The sequence below is a fragment of the Euprymna scolopes genome, chromosome 24 (assembly GCF_053919585.1).
Source record: "Euprymna scolopes isolate OS-2025 chromosome 24, ASM5391958v1, whole genome shotgun sequence".
NCBI lineage: Eukaryota > Metazoa > Mollusca > Cephalopoda > Sepiida > Sepiolidae > Euprymna > Euprymna scolopes.
Window position 1 is genome coordinate 100,905,755 of NC_136505.1, and position 20,680 is coordinate 100,926,434.

General features: G+C 34.8%; 1 protein-coding gene and 1 pseudogene across 1 annotated transcript in view; both read right to left on the reverse strand.

Annotated features, from left to right (window-relative positions):
* Nucleotides 1-9,783, reverse strand: part of LOC145246876 (uncharacterized) — a 26,844-nt gene extending 17,061 nt beyond the window's left edge. The window contains exon 1 of the mRNA XM_080108739.1: nt 9,720-9,783. The gene's annotated coding sequence lies outside the window, so the exon portion shown is untranslated. The remainder of the gene's footprint in view (nt 1-9,719) is intronic.
* LOC145247055 (5S ribosomal RNA) lies at nt 4,273-4,389 on the reverse strand (annotated as a pseudogene).
* Nucleotides 9,784-20,680: the final 10,897 nt, after the last annotated feature.

Below are 20,680 nucleotides of genomic sequence, written 5' to 3' on the forward strand. Positions count from 1 at the left end.
CAGGAAATTGCAATAGAGTGAAACATTTTATGGAAATAGTATAGAGAAGCACATTTAATATCATGCTTGGACCTGACCTACGTGAATATAAGTAGGCCTGTGCAATAGAGCCTTGTGATATGCTGACGTCGCAGAATTAGGTAATTGACGATAAATACCCATTACGAAAGATGGTCATTTTCTGTTTTAATTATCAAAGAAATTGCTGGGTAATTTATAAAACTGGCCCCCAAAAAATATGACTTCTTTTTTTAATGATAAAAAATTATTTGTTATTTGAACATGGGCAGTTAAGAGTAAATATTTTGTGGAAAAACACGTAAATTTTATATTTTAAAAGTGTTTTGAATTAATTCAGACGTCACATTTATTTTTGTTTAACAGTAACTATTTTTCAAACAATTTTTAATTTAAATGACTTAAAATCATTTTTTCTTGCGAATACAAATATGTTCACGTATTATCTTATAAATATATAGTTTTTTGGTACTTGTGCACTTATTGAACCAAACTAGAAAAATAACGTTATTTAGAAAACCATTCTTAACTTGGGGAGAGGATCGTGTTTTGTAACTATTCTGTACTGCATCTAACAAGTTAAAAGACATCGTAAAACTTTAATTTAACTTGAAAATATAATTTGAAGATAGTGCGGTTGATTAAGTGCACAAGCATCATATTTTCTTATAGCTTAAAAAAAATTGTTTTGTATTTTAAAAATATTTTTTGTTTATATTTAAATTATGTGTTTAAATTTAAGAGGTTAAGTATTTATCATTCACTTTTTTTTTATTTAAGTATGTTTCGTTCAAATTTCGTTTATTGCTATTCAGTTTTTACGGTATTTAACTCTATACTCCTTCAAATATACGTAATTGTACATCCACAATCATTTTTTATTAATATTTTCTTTATATTTCTTTGTATTCTACAATCATTTTTTTCTTTCGAATACAGAAAATATATTAAATTCTTTTTCTTGTAAATATATATTTTCTTAGAATCTAAAATGTGATTTTTGTTAAAAAAAAAAATAAATAAATAAAAAAAAATAAATAAAAATAAAAATTTTAAAATGCTTTTATTAAAACAAATATTTCTTTGTATTTACATTTAAGATGTTCTCCTTAAAAATTATTTATCATTCGTTTTTTATTTGTTTGTACAACTTCAGTTTTTACGGTAATTAATTCTATACTGCTTCAAAACATGCGTAATTTTACATCTATGATTATTTTTTAAATAAAATTCAGTTACATTAACAACTGAATAGTGTTCCTTTCTGTTATTTAATGCATTTTTTTAAATAAATAAACGAATTTTTGTCTTTAAAATTTACGAAGCAATGAAATGTTTAATTTTAACACAGAAACGTTTTCCTTCTAAATTCTTGTTTTTTTTATTATTGAAATGGTTCACTTAATATCAATCGTGTTCATTTTTAATGCAATTTTAAAGTTTTCTTATGATTTTGTATAAAGCTTCCAGTCATCGGTAATCTTAACTGTTCCACAGATCTTGCGTGTATGTACCTCGTGCATGAGATCATATTTTAGAGACTAAGTACCTAATTATGAAGACCATGGCTGGGTGTACTGAAAATATCATTTAGCAGAATTATAATTTAATGACAGACGTACAACTGGCCTGAAAAAAAAACAAACACGGTTGATTGAAACAGAAATACTTACAGAAATCAAATACTTGGTTTTCTTAAAACTACTTGCAATGGTTATAAAATGAACCTGAATTTGGACTAGAGTACAAGGAATAACAAACAGTAGGATTAGGTGGATTTCAGTTAGAAACAAGTGAAGCAGGCATGGTGAGTTCAAAGTGAACGAAGCATAAAAAAATGATAAAGTTCAGCATTTGCCCCCCCCCCTATTTAGCCTCAAAAGTCCCCAGGATACGTCAAATCTTGGTGAAAATGAACAAACGGTGCAGTTTTAGGCATCAGCATACGTAAATTTGAGTTGCACCATGCAAAAAAAAAAAAAAAAAAAATGACCAAGTTCATTTAGCCCCAAAAGTCCAATTATAATTAAATTTAAGTTCAGCACCATGCAAAACTGCTAAATAGACATACAGAAAATTTTGGACAAGTATGGTAAAATTGTCCCAAAAATGGAGTGTTTTTATTAGCCCTAAAACAGCCCCTGCGGCACACCCAAGAATTATCGCGACAAACAATATTATATAGAAATCAGTTACAACTTTTCAGAAAGTTTATAAAAATCCAAAGCATCATTTTTTTTTTTTTTTTTTTTAATAAGCACAAAGTGTCAATTATAGCTATTTTAACCCACCAGGCACCCCTTGGGGGGCAACCGTAGTTTTCCCGGAAAATCCGTTCTGTTACTTCTTTACTCATATGTTTATGCAAAATTTTTAAAAATTCCAAGGCATAATTGAGAAAAGTGCGGATAGACGAACGGACAAGGGTGAATTTACAGGTTCACCCACCTTTTGTTGGGGGTGGGGGGGTGCAAAAATAAGATTTTCTTTGTTGTGAGGTAGAAATATACGGTGTGGACAGAAGTGCCGGCCACTGTATTCTTCCGTTTACAGCTGAATTGGCCCAGTGGGGATACATGTCCATTCCTATTTGCTTTAATCTATGTACCAATCCTAGAAATTATTCAAACATTAGTCTAGCGAAAATCATCGTCATCAATTTTATCTACCCATCATGTGTGCCCAAAACTAAACGTAAATTCCATGAACAAAGTTTATTTCCGAAAATTGCCTGCCTGTTTTTTTTACCTGACTACAACATCTTCCTTTTCAAGTCCAATGTCAACAAGTTTTTGTTGAGCCATCCTCTTAAATTTTATCCAATTTTCACCACTATCGATCTTTAGATCGTTGACTCACCGACCCTCTGACATACATAAACCTTTATCATCCTTGTTAACCGTTATCAGCCGGTATTATTCATGCCTTGATAAGCGGTGACTGCCTTTTAAACAAGGCTGATAGCCGTTAGTCGCGTGTTCTCGTGTAATGAATGAATGCGTGAATGCAGGATTGACATGAAATTCTTAAAGACAAACTAAAGAATGACCGGAAAATAGGCTTAAATGACTTAAATAAAAAGTAAATGACTTAGAATGACTTTAATGAACTTAAGGATGAATTGAATGACCTTAAGAATTACTTGAATGCTTAAAAAATAACTGGAATCCTTCAAAAACAACTTGAACGATCTGAAGAATGACTTGAATGGCTTTGAGACTGACTTGTTGTAAAGTGGGTGATCATTTTACATTTAAAAAATACAGAAATGTTATCCCCCACTTTATATCACAAAAATTATTTGATTTAGGAAATTTGAAACGTTATATTAGCTATGTGGCCAAGGCAAAGTTACCAACATAACTACAGCATGTAAGAACAGATACTACACTTTGAGATATTTTTTTATTCACAGAAAAAAAAATGCAGTTGGGAAAATGAACAAAAAACTTAGGCACAAGGCCAACTCAAAAAGAAGGGGGGTGAAGTTGGTTGATCCATCTCGTCTCTGTTGTAAATTTTAAATGATTTTTCTCTCGGCCAGCATCTTTTATCATGGTTCCCCCTTTAAATTTGTATTTATGTGTGTGTGATGGGAGAGGCATGTTCCTACTTAAACCCAATTTTAAAACATTTATATCAAAAAATACAAAAAGGATAATATTAATAAAATTTCAAGGCCAAGAAAATCTTAAAAAGTAAAGAACAGCATCTATTAACAGACCTTTGATCTTAACCAAAAAGGCCAAGCACAAAAGTATGACGGACAGACAGACCGACCGACGGAGTGACTTATAGAGTCGCTTGCGCGCGACTAAAGACACGTGATCGTCTAAGTTTAGCGTAGAAAATCGACAATTTCGTCCATGTTTTTTTTTTTGTTTTTTTATCGATGCGCGAACATGAAAATATTTTGCAATAATTTGTTTGAACACTTGAAAAATATACTGCCGGCAGGGAATGTAATTCCGCGTTTGTTAGAAATTATTTTATTTATTTTGTTGTTTACTAGTTCTCGACTGTTAGCTATTACGTACTTTACCCGAATTATATAGTAATATTTTATTGGAGAAGTATAAGCAGGCTCCTTCAGTTTTAGACTATGGATACCCACGAAGGGTTGCTTGTGCGTGAAATTTTTGTGGCAGGAGGTGCGCAATCTCCAACCACACCTCTTCTGAGACGACATTGTTAAATACCAGTGGTAAGTAAAGTACAGGACGACTGGGAACAAATGCAGAGATAAGCAGAGAGCACATACAGCACCTAGAATTCCGAAATGGTCACCCATCTGGTACTAACCAGGCTCAACGTTGCTTAACTTCGGTGATCTGACGAGAACCGGCGTGACAACTCGATTATGCCGTATATCGGAGAAGTATATCAAATGAAATTCGGCTTTAAGAATTCCATTGAAGATACTCTGAGTTTAAACGGTCTTGTCACTCACATCGCGCGCAATCATGTCGGTATCTTTTCGTTTTTATTTTAGTTTTTTGTATTGCCTATCTGACAAAAGGTTAGCAGTGTTGTTAAATAATGACGTGTTTTTTGAGTGGATTAAGATAAAAAAAAATAAAAAAGAATAACGGCTTCTTTGGGGGGGGAGTGAAAGCAAGCCTCGTTTTTATTTTTTTTATTTTTTACGAGAGTACCCAGCGTACTATAAACACCCCAACCTCACCATGTTAAGAACGGCTTTCGAGGTTGGGGTGTTTATTCTGAAGGCCGTTCTTAACATGGGGAGGTTTATCCCTAACCGTTCTTAACATACGCTATGTACTCTCGTCAAAAAAAAAAAAAAAAAAAAAAAAAAATTCAAAACACCTGTAAACCTTGAAGTCAAAACGAGGCTTACTTTCCAAAAAAGATGTCGCCATTTTTTTTTTAATCCGCTCGAAAAAGAAAAAGAAAAAAAAACTAAATTTTTGAGATTAAATAAAAAGCAATAAAAACTACTTGAAAGCACAAATGAGCCAGGTAGAATTAACTTTTATTGACTAAGGTGCCATGTATTTCATAATATAATATATATAATATATAATATAATATATATAATATAATATATATATTCGTTTTAGTCGTCTGTTGGGTAATCTGCTAAATTACCGACTAGGTATCCATAAAATTAGTTTTTTACGCTGGAGTTTACTTTATTGCTGGAGGGTACCCTACTAAAGAAAGCCGATGGGGTTGCTCAGGCACTTTTATAAACCATAATGCTCTTTAACAAATGACGTTGTGTTCAACCTCCTCCACATGAGGTATATAAATACATGCAAAACCATGTGAGGACTTCATTATTTTTTTCCTCATCGTTCCCCGACAAAATAAATAAAGGGTATCACAGTATCTAGAGTAAGTCCCGGAAAAGGTAGAAACTATACGATTTGAAAGTGATTTCATTTGAAAATGATTTAAATTTTTTTGGAGAGACTAAAAAGTTTTATAACCCTTAACCTACCTAAAGCAATCACATTTTTATTATCTTCCGCTGTTTCTATTTTCGTGCCTTCCAAACATTCTTAATTCCCGTGGTCATTTGAAGAAAGATTTAAATCGAATTTTTAAATATCAAATATTTTAAGAATAAATCCAAGTTTTATTTCAATAGCTTAAATATGAAAAATATATATATATATATATATAAAAAGAGACGTGTGCAGAATAGCGTACTATCTAACAGATTAACCAACAAATGACTACAACGAATATATATAAGAAATACATGGCACCTCGGTCAATAAAAGTTAATTTTCCACCTGCCCGGCTCGTTTGTGTTTTCAAGTAGTTTTTATTGCTCTTTAGTTTTTCCGAGCGGATTAAAAAATAAATAAAATAAAACATGGCGACATCTTTTTTGGAAAGTAAGCCTCGTTTTGACTTTAAAGTTTACAGGGGTTTTGAATTTTTTTTTTTTTTTTTTTTTTTTTTTTACGAAAGTACATAGCGTAATCTCGGCTTTAGAAATAAACCTCCCAAATCTCCATGTTAAGAACGGCTTTCAGAATAAACACCCTCCAACCTCGAATTCCAGAGTTCCGCCGAAAATTAGACATGCTAAGGATAGACGATAAATAGCTTAATATGAAATAAAGGCGATTACAGATACTTTAATAAAATTAAAACAAAAACAATTTTTTTTTTGTAAGGATAAGGTCTTTAGAAAATTAATTTATTTGTACAGTCAATCTCGAATATTAAAAGAATCCAGAGTCACTCTCAAAAGTTACTGAACGAGTTAGCGATTTGAAAAATAGCATTTTACTTTTTTGAGAGGTTAAACTTGTTTAAACATGACTGAAGCCTTTGCGTGCTTATCAGAGGCGACGGATTTTCACGAGATCAGTATCGTTTTGAAGATCGATCCTTCTGACGACAAATATCGAAAAATCGGCTAAAAACATTAATTCCTTCATCCTCAACTGGGCACTTTTCTACAAGGAGGGGTCGCTTTTTTCACCGATATTTTCGAAAGCCATCCCCTTTTTTCGATTGATGGGCTTTAATTTAAACATTCGCCACTTCCGGTTTGGAGATGGGCGCAACAGCAAAGACGTCACGCACTTTTTCACGTTGTTTTCCTCCTTCGCGGTACGGGTTCCAGCCTGTCTGCCTACTATCACTTTTTTTTTTTTTTTTGCTCAACACACCTCCAAAACATCCGGGCAACGCCGGGCACCCAGGCCAGTATACGAATAAAAATAATGTCTGTTCGTTTGCCCGATTTTTTTTTTTATTTATTTTGTCGATTCCAAATCGTAAACTGCTTCGGTTGGGTTATATGTTCAGATTTAATGAAACAACACAAAATCGACCCGACGGTAGCTTTGTTTCTGTCGCACAAAAGAATAGTCCTGTTCATACGAAAGAAGTCTAACCTCCCAGGCTTTACTTTCTCTGAAGTGGACTTCGCAACTAAAAAAAAAAAAAAAAAAAAAAAAAAAAGAAAATGCTGACGGGCTTGCTCAGACAATTTTATAAACCAGAGTGAATTCAACGAATGCGTTGGCGTTTTTAGAAGTCTCACTTGACCTTGTATCTAACCACCTCCACATGGGGTATATAAACATTCGAATGCGAAACCATGTAAGAATTTCATTATTTTACCTCATCCGCCAAAGTAAATAAAATAGATTTATTGCGGAGGAAATTATTAGACATTTTTAACTCGGCGTGCGGGCGTTTTAACATCTAGTTTTATAAAACGTGACGAAATATTACCTTCTGAACAAAAGAGGAAGGTCAATTTCAGTTTTATAATTTCTGTTGCAAAAAAAAAAAAAAAAAAAGGGGGGTGTTCTTTCAGTCGAGTTTTTGCATCAAACCTCGAAATTCTGTCAATACTCGAGACAGACCCGTAAGTAGTAAAATCATCTGGGTACCCACTCGTTATAAGTACTGAATAATAAAAAAAAAATGGTGTAATGGATTTGGCCCGAAATGACATAGGTTCTTTCAATCCTGGACAACACCGGAGTTTACAAGCAGGTTATTTTAAAAATAGAGATTACCTAAAACTGACAATAGTTAAATGATCCATCTCCCCTTTTCATGTAAAGGATGGAGTTTATAAATAACGCTATTTAGAAACCCATTATTAACGAGAAAAGGGAATGAAAACTAAGATTGCTAAAACAATAGAAATCCGTAAAGAAACTAACTTAATATCGAGTAAATAAACGTTTATCATCAGTCGAAGTCTATCATTTCCACAGAAACTCAAATTAAAATTTAATAAAATCGAGATCTTCGCAGGACTCTACAGCTTTCTGATAGCAGAGAGACACTTATATCCGGGTTTTATTGTACATTAACACGGACTACAAATTTGGGACTAGAGAAAATCTTATACCCGTGTCAAATGTCTGGGTTACACTCATAAGAACAAGTAGTTAAAACATGTTGAAAAAAATGTGGAAAAATTTAAACATAAAGGAAGCACAAAATAAGTGGATAGTCCTTAATCCGCGGCATTTCGAAGAAATATTTTCCTTCTCATCAGAGGGTAGGAATTAGCAAAATGCGGGATCGGATTTTGATTGCAAAAGTATTTGATGAAACTACAAGCAAGTCATAGATCTTACTTGATAACAAATAGTGAAGCGGAGGGAATAGGGTGAAGAAAAAAGTGAAATATATATATATATATATATATATATATATATACACACACACACACGCATGATAAAATTTTATATTCCAAATTTCAAGATGTTAACTATAAAATTTGGAATATAGAATTCTGTCAGTTTGTTATATGCTCTGTATTTACATTAAGCTTCATACGTTAAAGAAATGATATAAATAAAAGGTGAATTATTGAATAACCACCATGTCGCATATAGCACACTTATTTAATAGTTCATTATTTTACAGTGGTTCGAAATAAAGTTATTACCGAGCGTTTCAAACACTGAATTCATTTTTATATCTTAATACTAACATGGGTGCCCGGCATTGCCCAGGTGTTTGGGGGGTGTATGCTGAGCAAAAAAAAAAAAAAAAAAATTTTTTTTTACATATTACCCCTATTATGACCTCTTAACATTTGTTTTGGACTCAAATCAAGTTATTAAGTTAGATCCATGTCCAAGGAACCTAGATCTAAAATTTCAAGTGTTTAGACCCAAAATTGTCGGAGAAGTTTGGTAGAGTTCTCAAAGGTCAAATCGTTGAACTTTGAGTCCTTAACAGCCAAAGTTCTGGCCGAAACCGATCAGATTCCCAAATCTCGGTACTCTGTATATAAAATTTCGAGTCTATAGACTAAAAATTGAGAGTTATTGCATAGGGAAATGTACACAGACACGTTCACTTTTAAAGATATATAGATTGTCTTAACACTAAACGTCACTTAAAGAAACATTTAAAATATTAGTTTCTACCCGTTTTATATAAGAAAAATCCAATCTAACATTTAAAGTTTAAATATAAAAATGGTTTCAAAAACTAATCCGATTTACCTGAAATGACATCACTTTTTGCCAAGAACAAAAAATAAAACGTTAGTATTTTCTGTAAGTATTTTAGTTGAAATATAATGTTCATTTTATTCCGTTTTGAATGAATTTCAAAATCATGTTTTCGGTCGCCATGTTGATTACTATCTTCTCCGCACGACAGTAGACGTTAATAATATAGAAACCTTTCTTAAAAACTGTCAGATTATACATGGCGGTGCTAGTACACTTGATCCGCGCTGTTTTTAAATAGTATTTTCACGATTAAAGTTTCATGATATATTTATTAAATTGTGAGGTTAAAGTACAGAATAGGTACAAAACACTCCTTTCCTAATGTTAAGAAAAGCTTTCTAAATAACATTATTGTTTCAGCACGGATCAATAAGTGCACTAGTACCTACATGACTTTTAACCTTTCTTCTAATCCTAATTCGGATGACAATAGGAAAAAAAATTCTTACTCTTTGCCTTGTTTATTTGCTCCCTTTAACTTTTTTGCGATGGGTCGGCCATTTTGTTTGCGTTATTCAACTTTCTGCAGCCATTTAAACACAATTTCACTACTTTATTATCAACAAAATAATATTTCATTATTCTGCTTGCTGAAATAAAATATCACATTTAACTGGAAACAAAGTCTTAGCAATTAAACAAACTATTTCAAAGAACATTTAAAATCAAAAAAATATTTTTCATCTAACTTAGATTTCGAATTTAAATATGAAAATCATTTACCTATGATGGCGTCACGTATTTCGGAGTATAAAAAAAAACGTGTTCCCTTGCTTCCGTTTTTGTTTTTTTAAAGAATTGCCAATGGTCACTTTTAAGTTTACCGGTACAACATTTTGATGTCTGATCACAGTCCCGCATAAAATGAAACATTTCGAAATAACAATACAGAAAAACAATATTCAAAAGTCTTCGCTATTTTAATATGATTTTTTATAGAAAGGATTTATTATTTGAAAAGATAGTGTCAAATTATTATTTTTTTAATTTTTTCCTCGTGCCTATAAACGCTAGAAAAAGACTTGATATTGTTCGGGATTGGATTAGACACAATATGTTATTACCATCTAGTCCATAACTCCCTATTTTACATTTTAATACGTGTACAATATTTCAGTTGAACATTTTAACCTTAATTTTAAATTGATTGTAACCTGATATAAATTAACTAACTAACCCTTACCTAAATTATGTTCTTTCTTGTTTGTTTTTTGTTTTTTTGTTTTTTGCTTCTTTTAGAAAAAAAAAACGGATCGGTTCGGTTCAAATTCGGTAGAATCACCTTCATTCTTATATTTAAAAAATATGGATAGTTGGAACCAGTAGATTAACTCAGCATCGATTAGGTAGAAACGGATGTTAGTACAGTGTAATTTATTAAAATAAATTTCGATAAATACACTATTCATCACACTAAACTAGGAAGGTGGCTTTGGTAAAATAAATAACGAAGTGAACTGACGATTCTGTTCCATAATACTACATTCACTCTGGATGTTTGCAACCTTCATGTAGTCCCGCCTTAAAGTACCCGATTCTAGAAAGAATAACGAATACTAATGCCACCAGGAAAATCAAGAAAGTAAAAAACGTCGTACCGTGTTGAATTATACGAATTTACATTTTAAATCCACTCAGGGCACACTCGGCGTTTTTCTGATATACACGATGAGCGCTGTATACCATTGCGTTAAACTCTGAACCCCTTATTTACATTTCTATTTTTATTTTATTATTTCTATAAAATTTAAGTTAAAAGCTAAAAATAAAGTAAAACGCCGTATTCCTTTTCATCTTATGTCAAGCGCGAACGCAGACCCCAACGATAATAGTGTATAACCTTATATAAAAATAAAATGTACTTATTTAAATGCTGAGGGAAATGCAGGTTCAGAATATATACGGTCATCAGAGTCAGCATCAATTAGATTGAAACGGATGTTAGTACAGTTTTTTTCCAAAACTATTTTAGTTTATCGAGGCTTGATTAACATTTCAATCAACGTATTTTAATGATTGTTTTTATCGCGTACTAGCCTGGGTGCCCGACGTTGCCCGGTTGTTTGGAAGTGTGTGTTTAACAAAATAAAAAGTAGTAGCAGGCAGGCAGGCAGGTTCGAACTCGTACCGCGAAAGAAGAAAAGAACATGAAAAAAACCTGACTTGTCGTTGCTGTTGCGTCCATCGTCATACCGAAAATGGCAATGGTTTAAATTAAGGCTAGTCAATTGAAAAGAGGGGATGACTTTCGAAAATATCAGCGAAAAAAGCGAACCCTCTCTGTAGAAAAGTGCCTAGTTGAGAGTGAAGGAATTAATGTTTTTAGTCAATTTTTCGATATTTGTCATCCGAAGGATTGAGCTTCAAAACGATACCGGTTTCATGAAAATCCGTTGCCTCTGTCGAAAGTTTTAGGCAGACATACATATATACATACATTTAAACAGACAGTTGAGATTTATATTATAGATGAGCGCGTGGAAAAAATATCAGCAAGAGCTATAAGACAGCTGGCTTGCAAGGATATTAACAGCAGTAGCCAAAAAAAGCACATATTCAAAGTTTATATATGTGAGAAAGAGATTTAAAATGAAATAATTACTTTTGGTTGATTTTCAAGAAAGAAGAGATAATGTAATCGCGAAAAAAAAATTCTTGCAAATAATAAATAAATTCTAAACGAGCGGAATTTGAAAGCATTTAAAGTCGTTTGATCGGCTTAACATCTTAGCAAATAAAAATGTATTAAAAAATTAAACGTTTTGCATGTTATTCGCATCCAATCCAATCAATATACAAAGTTAGGTTGATGTAACAGAGTGAGAACGCGCGTATGGCGGCTGCATGCAAATACCGAATCGTGTACAAAATGACGTCACAGCAATGGAAAAAAAGAAAAACATATAAAAAAAAAGTGTGCGCAGACCGACAATGACACGATTACGACAAGATTTGTTCGGGAAAGTACCCAGAAATAAATGTTGTTTCAACAGCAAAAAGTGAGTCGAGTTATTTATTTTCTTGGTTTCCTTTGCGACGGAGTTTACAACGTGTTGAGTCCCCAGTACCTACATGTTTACGCCTGTGTAAACGTGTATTACATCACATGATAATTTGGCGCCGTCCGCTTAGGCCTTTACACAAAAAGGGTTCAAAATGAAAACAAGTTTCCACGAAAGAATGAAGTCGTAAAGAAAGGGTTTAACACCGGATTAGGTCGAGGTGGAGACTTTAAGAAAGTAAAAAAGGACTAACCAAACTGAGAGGGAAAACTTGAAAGAAAAAGAATTGCACTATGCTGTGATATCGTTCGATTTTGTTTGGGTTTTCTCTTTTCTGCTCTAATTTACCTTGTATAGAACGTAATTTAACCATCAGAAGTTTGTGGCTGGCTTGAAATTTTACATAAAGTGTATTCAGACATAAGACAAGCTTTTTAATTGGTTTTAGGCCGCAAATTTAACTGCCAAGGGGTCAAAGTTCAAAAGATTTGACTTTTGCGATCTCTAGCAAACTATTAAGCCAATTTTGGGTCTAAACATTTTAAATTTTTACATAAAGGGTATTCAGACATGCAGCAAGCTTTTTAATCAGTTTTTGTGCGAAAATTTGGCTGTTAAGGGGTCAGAGTTGAAACAGTTGACCTTTGCAGGCTCTACTATACTCCTCCGAGAATTTTGGGTCTAAACACTTTAAACTTTATATGTAGGTTACTTGTACATGGGTCAAACATTTTAATCAATTGTGATGGATGGCTCTCGTCTGGGTGAGGCCCCGTGTTTTGACAAGCTTCTGGGTTTGACCTTTACTCCTGATCTGAAATGGAACACGTACATCAAGTCTGTTGCCAAGGTCGCTGGAAAGATGGTGGGATCCTTCTACCGCTCCAGAAGATATCTCACTACTGATGCAATTCTCTATCTATATAAAAGCCAAGTACGTCCAAGGATGGAGTACTGTTGCCATATCTGGGCAGGAGCTGCTAAAAACAGCCTATCCTGCCTTGACAGAGTACAAAATAGACTTCGTGGCTTATTAGGGGATGCCCTTTTCTCTACCCTGCAACCTCTCTCCCACAGAAGAGACGTTGCGAGCCTATCCTTGTTTTATCGTTATTTCCATGGCAGGTGCTCGTCTGAACTCCAATCTCTGGTCCCCCCTCGCCAATCTTTCACCAAAAACATCCATCTAGCTGAATCCACTGTGAAAAATTTTCCCCACTCTTTATCTGTGCCTAAATCAAAACGCGGATTCCATGAACAAAGCTTATTTCTTAGAACTGCACGCCTGTGGAACTCTGTTCCGTCTGCCTGCTTCCCTCCGGACTACAACTTGGATGTCTTCAAGTCTAATGTTAACAAATTCCTAATGAACCGCTTCCTTAATTAAACACTTCATCAAATCTCCACACTAACGTAAAGTACTTGCAATAGCCCTTATCCCTGAGTGGCTTCTGGGCCTTGATAAGTGGTGATCACTGTGTAAAACAAAAACAGTTGATTTGAGCCCAAAACAACAAATGTTAAAATGTAAAATTGGGGTCAAAGTTAAAAAAAATTGAACTCTGGCGTTTCTACCAACTTTTCTCCATTGTAGTTAAGGAAGCGTATTATATAGAAATATTCACACTTTTGAATATATACATATGCACATAAAGTTATGAACAGTACATAGGGCCAGAGTAAAGCTGGGCTGAACTGCTAATATAAACTGACTATATTGCTAAAATAAAAAAAAAATATCCTGTTTCAGTTTGGTCAATATGCGTACACAGTATCACCAAACAGCAAAGACTATCCATTAACATGTTCATTTAGCCTTTTCCCGATCTGCCTAGCTTTATAATATATTGTTAACATTTAAAACTTTAATTTTTTACAACAAAGTATAAATATTACCGCACTGATTCATGCAATTTCTAAAAAAAAAATCAATACATTCTCGCTACTGTAAGAGTTAATTGTTTCCCCTTTAAACGTATTAAAGTCTTTTCTTTAAATGTTTGGAGTAATACTTTGGAATTCTTTTTTTTTTTTTTTTTACAAATGAAATATAACATAGGAATAAATAAAGGAAGGAATTTCTGATGGGGGAACAAGAAAAATGGTGACGTGAAAGGGATAAACAGACTATGCATTGGAATATTTTGTGTGTAGTCATGTTTTGGTTTGAACTTATGAGTTTGTTCTTGTTTTTATTAGGCTTGGGGCGGGTTTTAAATTCTTATAAATTCTTCCACATATGAACAGGGCGCAGATGCGCGTATGGCGGTTGTATACAAATGCCGAGCCGCGTGCAAAACGACGTCACAGCGATGAAAGTTAAGAAAAAGATATAAAAAGGAGATAAGGAGCACGTTCGAGATGATAACAATCACGTTTTATTCGGGAATGTACCTGGAAATAAATGTCGTTCTTTTTACAAAAAAGTGAGCAGAGTTATTCATCGTCTTGGTCTCCTTTGTGACTGGGTCTACAACGTGTTGCGTCCCGAGTGCCTACATGTTAACACCTGTATAAACGTGTACCACGTCATGTCTATATGTATAGTACGAACTCCTAAACTAATAAACCGATCATTATGAATTTTGGAACAGACATAACGAACGTAAGTGCTCAAAATGTCGTTCTTTTTACAAAAAAGTGAGCAGAGTTATTCATCGTCTTGGTCTCCTTTGTGACTGAGCCTACAACGTGTTGCGTCCCGAGTGCCTACATGTTAACACCTGTATAAACGTGTACCACGTCATGTCTATATGTAGAGTACGAACTTCTAAACTAATAAACCGATCATCATGAATTTTGGAACAGACATAACGAACGTAAGTGCTCAAAATGTAGGCTATATTTAGTTTCATTTAGGTTTAAGACAAGAAGTAAACGTAACTTAATATCTAATATTCTTCAGTCGTGTCGTTACATTTTAACATGAACCTGACGCTGTGTATGAAAATCCTGAAAAGAAACAAAGAAAAGGACAAAAATTCGACTACGCATTTATTTATTGAACTTTTCAAACCACGTCGTGTGTCTTGTTTTTTTGCCGTTTCTCTCGCACCGGCATGTGTTGACTACTTGCTTTATAAGTCTCTTACATCACTATGGCCATCTCACGCCGAGACATGCTTTTTTGGTCGCCTGCCACGCTGTTACTTTATTTTCCTTATTCTATTTACCTTCTCCTCCGCTGTGACGTACGTCGCGCACCTGCTTGATCATTTGCGTACGTGTCGACATATTAGTTTTATATATGTTTTATATTAGGTTATGTTACATACTTCCCGTTGCCCCCAAAACAATCTTTACAATAATTTATTAAAACCTGAAAAAAAAAGAAACACGCAAAAGTTCAAACAAAGACATGAATAAATAAAATGTTTTAGTGTACAGTTTGTTCAACTTTTCCTTTTTTCCTCCGTCGGTATTTTCTTTTTTATTTACTTTTTCTTTTAAGGGCAATATATTGTTATATAGTTGGCTGAGCAGAAGAGCAAATTATCTGTTATATGTCTGCATATTAGTTTGTCTAATTATCGGTGTATCTATGTATATGTTTGTTTATCTATCTATCTATCTATCTAACTAACTATCTATCTATCTATCTATCTATCTATCTATCTAACTATATATCTATCTATCTATCTATCTATCTAACTGGTAAAGCCTTATGACATTCCATTTTCCTCATTGTTGAAACAAACTCAATGTGACACAACGAGATGTTTGCTTTTTCAAGATTGTTTATATTATCATGTTTGATCTTCTAGCATGTTATATTAATGACTAGCCTGGGTGCCCGGCGTTGCCCGGGTGTTTGGAGGTGTATGTTAAGCAAAAAAAATTTTTTATAGTGGGCAGTGTTGCATAATCCTTAAATTGGATTATGTGTTTTAATAAAATTTCATAATTTAGTTTTAGGCCGACGAAAAATGTATCGTTTTTTTTTAATTTTATTTTATTTTATTTTTGTTTTTGTTTTTTATCGCCTAGGCAAAATGAACAACGGAGAGAAAGAGAGAATTTAGGGAAAAGGACAGAGGAGGAAGGAGTTGAATGAAACATTCAATGGATATTAACACCTCCCACCCCTTCAGTATGAGAGCGAGTTGACAGGTCACCCGGTCAACGACACGCTTTCTGACCCCTGTTAGTTACTAAGTGAACAAAGAAAGAAAGAAAGAAAAGGATAAGAAAAGTATGGAGAAGAGAGAGAGAGAGGGGGGAAAGACATCTTGGACAAACTCAGCCGGCCCGCCGAGCCGGGCGGACGTATAAAATTTCCACCCAACAACGACAGAAAAAAGGGAAACGACTTGACAACGTCAAAGGAGATAATGCCGGGGAAGAATTCCACACCAACAGCGAATGAAAAGAAGATAAGGCCGACCATGAAATGACGAAGAAATGGCGAACTTTACAAATAGATATTCGAATTATGGACGAATGAAGAGATGATTGTTGAAGGCTTCTATTTTAACCCGAAAGAAAAATAAAAATAAAAGAAAGGAACCCTAAAACAAAAGACAATCGAAGAAACCTTACATAGGGGGAAAATATGAACTGCAAGTCCTCCCTCTCTATATACCTCTTCGAGCGACGTATCGGCGGCTTGTTTATTTTGCCATTTTTGTATTGTTTTTCATTGATGCATTTTCCGTCGGCAGTTCTGGACACTAGCATAAGACCCACCCATCCTCATTATTTGTTTTTCTTTTGTTGTTTAATTAATTCTTTTTTTTTTCCACGCCCCCTCCTTTAGCCTATTATTTTCTTTGTAATAAAATTGATTTAAAATTTGTGCGAACCTTTTCAAGTCTCACACAAAAACACACATTCACATTTCAAGCTATATTACTTGTCATATACATACGCGCACACAAACATACGCGCCCACGTCCACACACGTACATATATTCACGTTCGCGTACATACACTCACATTCACGTGTATATACACACACGCTAACGTACACACATGTACTCACACACGCGTACACGCACGCATGGACAACGTCACTTCCGCTTTCAAAGGAAATACACACATACGCAAAAGACCAGCGGAAAGAAAGAGCAACAAGCGGCTTCTTCCTTTTTTTAGGACCAGCTCTCGGGCTGAGAGGTTCGACGAACTGTCGCCTCCCTTTGGGGGGGGGCGAGTACCTCACACCACTTTCTACTATGTGGGACAAAAAACTAACAGACCGTATGTACACCTTTACACTCTTTCTCTCTCTCTCTCTCTCTCTCTCTCTACTACTGGTCCCTGAGAACATCACCGCGTAGCTGACTTCTAACATGGCGCGCAGTTTAACTGACATCAACCCTCTATCCTTTTCTTTGTCTACACGATGGACTGCCATTTCTCGTTCTATTACATTACTGACTTCTTTTCCCACGCGCGAATAAACGATAGTGACCCGAACTTGAAATGAACACATATTTCCTTTTCTTTCTACAACACCAGCCCCGCAACGAACGATGGTTACACCCGCGCGGACATGAACACATGTTATATCTAAAACATTCATTCTTTCAACAGTAAATAAACGACACGTTTATCTTATCCATCAATTGAGTTTTTGTTTCCTTCAATTCCATTCGTTTCATTATTTTCTTGTAGCGAGTTAGGGTATTATTATATCCTGGTCCGCTACAAATTTAAGACCGCGTTTTCTCTCACTGTTTTCTGTGCCTATTTTGTTTTATTTCCTTGATCTGAGAAAGGTGTTCCCCTCCCCTCTATGTTCGATATACTGCATGCATTCCTGTGAAAAAGTTTTAAATAAATAAAAAATATGTCTTCATTCAACTACCCCGACCCCTCTCTCTCTCTCTCTCTCTCTCTCTCTCTCTCATGCCTTCATGAATAAATGCATAAAGCCAACCATGCTCTATTTCAGATGAATTCAACTTTTACTTTAATTATCTTATAGGAGGTTAGATACAAGGTCAAGTATGGCTTTGAAAAGCCAGCACACAAGGATTAACGTACTCTTGTCTACAAAAATGCCTGAGCAGCTCCGTCGGCATTCCTCAGTTGACGCACCTCAAACGATGAGCGATAAACGAACCCCTTTTTAGAAAGAAAGTAAAGCCATAGGAAGGTAGACTTCCTAACACAACATACTGTGAGCACGCATGTGCAGATGCATGCAAAATGACGTCATTGCTAGGGAAAAAATAAAGACCTTAAAAAGGCGATCACATTCGATATACTGCATGCATTCGAATCCGAGGACCAAAATTTCTTTTCTATTTTTTCTTTTTATAACGTAATCCTCCTTCGTCTTTCCCAACAGCATTTGTAACAGCAGGCAGGCTCGAACATGTACCGCGAAGGAGGAAAAAACGTGCAAAAAAAAAAACGTGACGTCTTTGTTGTTGAGTCTATCGCCAATCCTGAAGTGACGAATGTTTAAATTTAGGCTAGTCCATCGAAAAGAAGAGATGACTTTTGAAATATCGGCGAAAACAGCGACCCCTTCCTATAGAAAACTGCCCAGTTGAGGGTGAAGGAATTCATGCTGTTGGCCAAATCTTCAATATTTGTCGTCCGAATCCTCAACATGAAATATTTCAAAAAAGAAAACACGAATGAACCTAGAACCTAGAACCTAGAACCCCATCCTCCTACGTAGACCACTACTACCATGTCTCCTTCTCCAACATCAGGGGTCTACGTTCTAACCTTCCAGAGGTTGAAACCCAATTACAGGAGACGAAACCTAACATATTCTTTCTTAGCGAAACTGGAATAGGGCCGACCACCTCCATAGATGAGTTCATAATTAAAGGGTCGAGCTTCAAAATGATATCGATCTCGTGAAAATCCGTCGCCTCTGTCGAAAGTTTTAGGCAAACATACAAACATGCATACATTTAAACAGACAAGTGATATTTATATTATAGTGTAATTGGTATTTATACTCACTAAAGTATTCTAAAACAGGTCATCGTCTGATATTACACACTAATAGAAACTGATAGTGTTCACTTGATTCTGGGTGACAAGATCTCTTCAGATGCCCCGTTGTTATATAGTTAGTCGAGCAGAAGCAGTGAATTATCTGTTTATCTGTTTGTTGTATATACATTGGATGGCCATATGTACGTATGTATATGACGAAGGGTTCATTTGAATGTGTGCGTGTGTGTGTGTGTGTATCACTAAATGTCTATGGTGGTTCTTCACTTTATGAACCCTAGCTTATCGTGCTGCAGTCAAGGTGTGTGTTCTTAACATTTTCTTAGAGTATAATTAACTTTATTTCTTTAGCCCTGCTGTGATCGTTAAAAGTGTCTTTTTTAGTGTGTGTGTGGCGGGGGGGTGCCATGTAACATAAATATATTTATTCGAAGACATACCTAGCTTCTGCTGGCCAGCCCCTGGAAGATTTTCATCAATTCTTGGGAAGAAGGGTTTTGTATAAATGAAGACGCTTAAACAGAGATACCAAGATGCTGTGTATTTTATGTAGTTTATTAACTCCCAGCCATGACATCAAACAGAAGTCTGATCGCCGATCTTTCCCTGCGTGGTTAATGTCTATACATCCCACGTCTGAGACGCCCCCCCCCCCCTTTGAGAGGAGACGCCTCTTCAGATCATTTTCTTCTGTTGTCGTCCTCAATCCAACATCTATTTTTCTTAGCAAACTAGAACCACGTGGCAGACACGTATTTTCGAGTTAGCTATCAGACACTTTTTTCTTTTTTTTACAAGGGTGTCACCACTTATCAAGGCCCAGAGGCCACTCGAGGATAAGGGTTAATAGGTATACATTAGTCATTGTGATTTTAGCATAGTAAACAGTGGGAATTTTGAAACTTGGATTACTTAGGGGGACGATTCAATTAGAACTTGTTCACATTGGACTTTTTCTTTTTTTTTTTTTCATAGGTATCAACTCATTATCAAGGATAAGGGTTAAAGAGTGTACAGTAGAAATTGGACAATATAATAATCATTAGTAATGAAAATTTGTTAAATTTGATAACTTATATGGAACGGCTCATCAAGAACTTATTTACGTTAGACTTGAAGACAACCATATTGTAGTCAGCCGGAAAGCAGGAAAACGGAAGACAATTCCACAGGCGTGCAGTTCTAATAAAAAAGCTTTGTTCATGGAATCTACGTTTAGGTTTAGGCACAGATAAAGAGTGGGGGAATTATTGATAGTGTTTACAGCTAGACGGTGCAATTGATCGGTCACTGAGGTTGATGTGACTTTAACATGTTTTAACAATATATCAAAACACAGCTCACCCTCCCCGTTCACTACACCAGTCAGATAGATAAATCGATAGATAGATAACTAGATCGATAGATATACCGATAACAAATATTTTTTGTATTTTATCCTCTACATAAACTGTGTATATAGTTATCTGTGTATTTATTTATCTAGCTATCGATCTATATATCTATCTACCTTCCTATCAATTTGTCTATAAAATTATTTATCTAGTTAGGCTTGTGTGGACAAGAGATCTTGACAGGTTATCAAAACATCTCAAACTGTGACCTGGTCGAGCAGGTGACCGGAAGTTGACGTGTTCCATTTCACATATTCCGGTTTGACAAGCATAGTGTTGAGTTGGATTTCAGACGTCGAATAGGGTGGATGGTTAACGTATATATATATATATATATATATATATATATATATATATATATATATAT